The sequence below is a fragment of the Phaethon lepturus genome, unplaced genomic scaffold, assembly GCF_000687285.1.
Source record: "Phaethon lepturus isolate BGI_N335 unplaced genomic scaffold, ASM68728v1 scaffold55079, whole genome shotgun sequence".
NCBI lineage: Eukaryota > Metazoa > Chordata > Aves > Phaethontiformes > Phaethontidae > Phaethon > Phaethon lepturus.
In genome coordinates, this window is record NW_010565168.1 from 3,490 (window position 1) to 9,243 (window position 5,754).

Below are 5,754 nucleotides of genomic sequence, written 5' to 3' on the forward strand. Positions count from 1 at the left end.
GTCTAGCAGAATTTACAGTTTTCACCCTTGCTCTGCACATAAGTTAGATGTATTTATCAAGCTTCTTCTTAGAGAGAAGATTATATAAACATTTCTGAATTACAGGCTCCATTACTTATGCCTAACTTGTAACTCCTTTGTTCCCAACACTTTTTGTAATTTGGTTTTATGTCAGGTTAGCTGTGCTTACATGTTAAATTATTCTACATATATAGGTATCTGCTGATATTAAAGAAAACACTGCTTGGTATATGTATGCTAGAAACAAATCCAAGATATTTGGATGTCTGCATATTAAGTGTGCAAATTATATAACCGAGCTCATGATTAGCCCTTGTCCTTTCTCCCTATCATATGATGGATTTCTCTTGTGAAACTGGAACAGAGTTACAATAAACATAACGAATATATCCCGCGTTGCATTCAAAATGTTATGTTCTGTATTACAGCTTAGTATTAATCTTTAAATGTTGCTTTCGAACATAGCAAAATTTAAAAAATACCAAAATTTTAAAATTTAGAAGGCAATTTACATGCAACATGTTCCACTTGGGTGCAGATTCTCATATACTTATATTTATAGGCTCATAAAAGCATGTCCTGTCCACAAGACAAGTACAATGGTTGACATCCCACACATAGATTAAAAATAGATACACTAGAGAATATTTTATTTGCTTTTATATTTTCAATTTCAATAAGTAGGAAGTTATAAATAGCACACTGAATCATTATATGGTTGATACCAAGCCATGCTAAACTCTTCATAATTCACTCTCTTAAAGACATTTCCTTTACATCACAACTAGATAAAAAATTTACATACATCATTATAATCAGATGCCCTCCCAGTGCAGGACATCACACAATGAAACTGTTCTCAGAAGAAATTTTACCAAAATATTTCTTATACCAAACAATACAATTTAGCTACCTTCCATTCTTTACTGAGCTATAAAGTGCTAAATAGGGCGAGAATGTCAAAGGAGGTAGCTAGTAGAGATTTGTAATGGATAAGAAACCTTACCAAGTGTTACCACCTAGAAGTATGATTTGATGCTTAATCCCAGATCTCTGAACATCCCAAGCAGCACATCTTTCATCTTCTCTACCATAAAAAGAGCTTTCAAGTTGCCTTCATAAAATCCTAAGACCTTCACCTGTCCAACAAAGAGATTTTACCCAGGTTTGGATGAATGTTAAAGTTCATAAATATTGATCACTATTTCCATTTGACTGCTGTCAGGATCTCAGCAACGAAGTACTGTTCTTTTTCCAGCTGCCAAATATATTCCATAGATAGAGAAACTCCACCACGAACAAATCCCTCCTCATGAAGTTCCTTGTAGCCAGATAATGATGTTGTACAGTAGGCTATTAAAAAATACGCAGGAGGGCTGCCCATACTTTTCAGTCTTCTACACTTGCATTTTTTAATCTGAAAATTCTAGTCCCTTTCTATTTGCTTTACCAATGGCTTTCACCAGCAGCCAACACTGCACCAGATCCTAAGCTGGAGTAATTGTCAAGCAGCCCTTTATTTCCCTCTGAATGGCTCAGCAGAAGCATCACAAAACAATTTGACGAACTTCTCTATTAAATGATCTTTTACGGAAAGCTTGTATGTACACATGCATAAACATACACAAGTCCATGAGAAAAAGTCCTCTTCATACAGCAATCGACAACTGATAACCCATTTTATACAGCTTGGAAATCTTAAAGAATAAAGTTTCATTTTCCACTGTGAACAGAGATACAGAAATACCTAAACTTTTCTGCTACGTATCAGTCTGCTGTTGCTCCAACCACAGCAGTAGGAAGACATCTGCATCGCTATACTTGCGTCCTCAAAGTTTCCTCCACCTCTCCTCTTCAAACCTGCTTAAATGCATTTGCTCATTCGTGTAAGCTTTTACTCTTAGGCTAACATTAGTTCTGCAGTATAAAGTAATCTTCTCTCATAATTTTCTAACTAAAGATGGAAGTAATTATCTTCTAGACACTAGAATTAATTTAATTTTTAATAAATTTTAATACAAAATTTGGAATTGTTAAAAATTTTATATATAACTCGGCTCCCCTCATTTTCCTGTGCATAGGATATTTTTTCATTATTCAATAGATTCTATTTTTTAAGCAATTAAGTTATTACTGAACTCACTCAAGATAGCATGTACTTATAGAGGTAGAGTAGGCTTCAGAGATGTAATTCTTACCACTGAAGAATGCGCACTGATAACCCATAAAGCATCTCTGTAGTGTAAGGCTCTCGAGTTCATTGAAATCCACTGGAACACTCACTGAGAAAATCTGAAGTACATTTCCTCTCTGCAAATCAATCCACAAATCAATTATAAAAGCAAAGCTTGACCTACCATTCCCCTGCAGTAGTTGTGAAAGTGGGAAACTCGCATTCCTACATACAGCCTTACCAGTACAAATAGACTCTCCCATGAACATCGTGCTAGTTTTATCTCACCTGGTACTGAAGAATGTAAAAGAAAAGAAAAACAAGGTATCTGAGCATTTTTTACAAGATTAACTCCTTCCATTTGATATGTCCATGGCAAAGACACCTGATGACATACCAAGAGTCTGCTTTTACACTAGACAATGCATACGTTAAAAATAGACGTTTGAAGCCACTAAAAAGATAATATTACATTCTAAAGGTAGCATTTATTACAATGCTACTTACCATGCATTTTTTGCGTAAAAAAGCAAAGACACAAGCTTGCAACGTTAAATTTCATCAATATTTCACCACAGTTTTTGAATTAATAAAGTGCAATTGAAAAATGGGTGTGGCTGCTAGCTAATTTGCTGTATTATAAGCTTTTAATGGCAGGTAAAAAGTGCCCTATATTACTGTATCCGCTACGTAACAACTTTGAAGCCTGTTTACTACAGTCCTTGCCAAATACATAAGAGTTAATAATTTTTTTTCATTAGAAAGTTGTCTTCTGACACACATCAGGATATAACTGTAATGCATTAAAATAACAAATTAGAAAATTTAAACCTAGTAGAAAATGTAAATGCATTGCAAATTATTGTTTTAATTACACTAATTTTGTACAGCAATCCAAAGCATTACATGTTTTAAAATAATTATCCCACTGGGATATTCCATTCTGGATTGTTGCCCAAAGTGTATTATGCAGGGTCTTGTTTTGTTGGGGTTTTTTTTCAGTCTAGTTGTAACATAATTTTATTCTAGCTCAACTTACTTTTTTTTTCCCCCCTATCAGACACAAGTCTATCTAGAAGGAAATGAACCATTTTAATGAACGTTCTCCACCGAAAACAAAAAATTTAAAATACTGAAATACTAAAGATTAATGCTAACAAGGGGAGAATTTAAAAAAGTTTTCATGAGTTACCACCTTAAGAGCTGCTCCAAATCATCTTTCCTATCAATTTTTTTTTCCATCCTACTTCCCAAATAACAAAAGCAGACTTCTATTTTCAAACATATTCTCTAAAATGTTTGAATTTACTCAATTTAAAATTTATTTTAGAATGGAACAAGCTATTACAAAATGATCCCCTGGTCTACCAACTTAAAAAGCACAAGAAAAAAAGTATTTCATGTACACCTTTAAATCATAAAGGTGACAGAAACATAGAGCCTTTGCACATAGCCTAGATTTTGCATTTGATAAATCACTATTTTAAAAGATAGCAGGTTCTGCAAATTAGTATAAAAGGGATTCTGTTTCTTTCAGCAAAGCAGGTCAAAGGATCAAGTCGCAAAGACTATGGATTTACTGGTACCCAAATAAGGTACCGCGCTCACTCAAATCATACAGCTAAACATTGCCAACTTTCGCAAGGCATAAACAGATCTTTTGTCTGCAGGCTCGTGAAGTACTAATAAGCACAGCATCCAAAAAAATAGAAGCATTAACAATCCTTGATATCTCCCGTAACAAGGCAGGACTGGGGAACGGTTTTGGAAAAAAGCCTGCCCAGTTAAACAGTGGAACTAGGCTTAAAAAAGTGCGTATTAGACTAGCCCAAACCATACTCCTTGACACCATTTTGACCGGGGAACTACACTCATCGCAGCTGCCTTGGTTATAAGGTATTTCAGCCTACGCGGTCCTCTTGGGGTCTCACAGACATCCAGCTCCTGGAAGATGAGAACGCTGCCTCCCTCACCCAAGAGCCCAGTACTGGGGGTACTCACCCCTCCAACTACAGAGGGGAGAGTTCATGTCACCCAGCTTGGTTCGAGGGAGCAGGACAAGAGGAAAACTAATTATCCTACACAGGGTAAATATTTTATCTTTTTGATTAAAAATAAATTGCTTAAACAGTTTGCTACAGTAATTGGGATATGCACTGAAGTACTGAAAGTGGATACTTTTAGCAGGTTACCAGAAAGTATAACAAATAAGATGTTAAAAAAAAAAAACCAAAAACAAACCCACCACAAAACCAAAAAAACCCCCAACTAACAATAAAACTAGACCAAGGAAAAATCCAGAAGTTAATCAGTTGATCAGTCCCAATCCCAGTCCCAATTCAGATATGGTTTAAAGTAAGCAAAACAAAACCAAACTACACACAAATACAGCTCTCAAAATCATTTGAAAAGAAAACAAAACCTAGAATTTTCTCAAATTGTATTATAAAGTAGATTCTAGATTATTCCGAGATGGCAAGAATCCTCTCTGATGCCCTCGAAACCTTTAAGTTTGCAGAAGGAACAGAATACCTATTGACAAATACGTGGTTTAAAAAAAATTCTACAGAATTACCGTACAGCTTTACAGAAGTTTGGCACAGTTAATTCATTAATATTTTTAGCCAACACCTCAGATTTCTGATGTGATTAACAAAGAAAATGTGACAAAAAACCTCAACACTTCACATCAAATGGGTCATTTCTGTGATAAAAGAAAAACAGCATTACTGTAAATTGCGTATCACATATACAGAAGAATTTTATCTTCTCTACAATTAAACTTTGCATCCAAACAGCCAATGGTTAAAAATACTCTGAGGAGAGTTGCAGCACTTCTCAAAGGTAGTAGCAGCAAAGGAAAAAGCACTCCACTAAGAATTATGCTGTTTCCACACATCATTGCCCATGGAATTTTTTTCTTAACTTAGTATGGTAAATTTACAAGATGTACTATTGCATGTAATCTAACACAGCAGAACTGAATCTTTCCCATCAAAATCAGAGAATTTTAACAATTTTTAAGATATTCTGTAGTCTTATAATACAGCATTTTAGATAAAATTATTTCATCAATTTCCCAAAATGGTTTGCATTCATATAAGGCAGAACAAAAAGCAGTAAAAGACTTCACAGAATCTAAAGCTAAATTTTTAGCTTTTCTTGCAAAAATTAAAAAGTTGTCAAGAATGAAATCTTGATTGTTATTCCTAGAAGGAAACATAGAAACATGCCAGGAAAACTGCACCATATCAGGAGTTTGGGGAGATTTTTTTGTTTTCTTAAAAAAAGAGAGAGATGTCAGTCTTTTCACTGTATTTATAAAACACACTAATCTGAGAAACCTGAGTGAAACACTTTGAACACACTGGTGGACAACGAGCAATTACCAGTCTGCTCCTTCTAATTTCAGTAGCTTGTAACTGCTTAGAACAGGCAACGTGGAACTCATTTATGTGAGCTTTTGCTTTCATTCCTCACCAGACAGGATCCGTAAAGCGTGGCCCTGGGTGTGCAGGCAGTGTGGCTAGGGGAAGAGTAAGGTCAGGACAGAGGTAAAA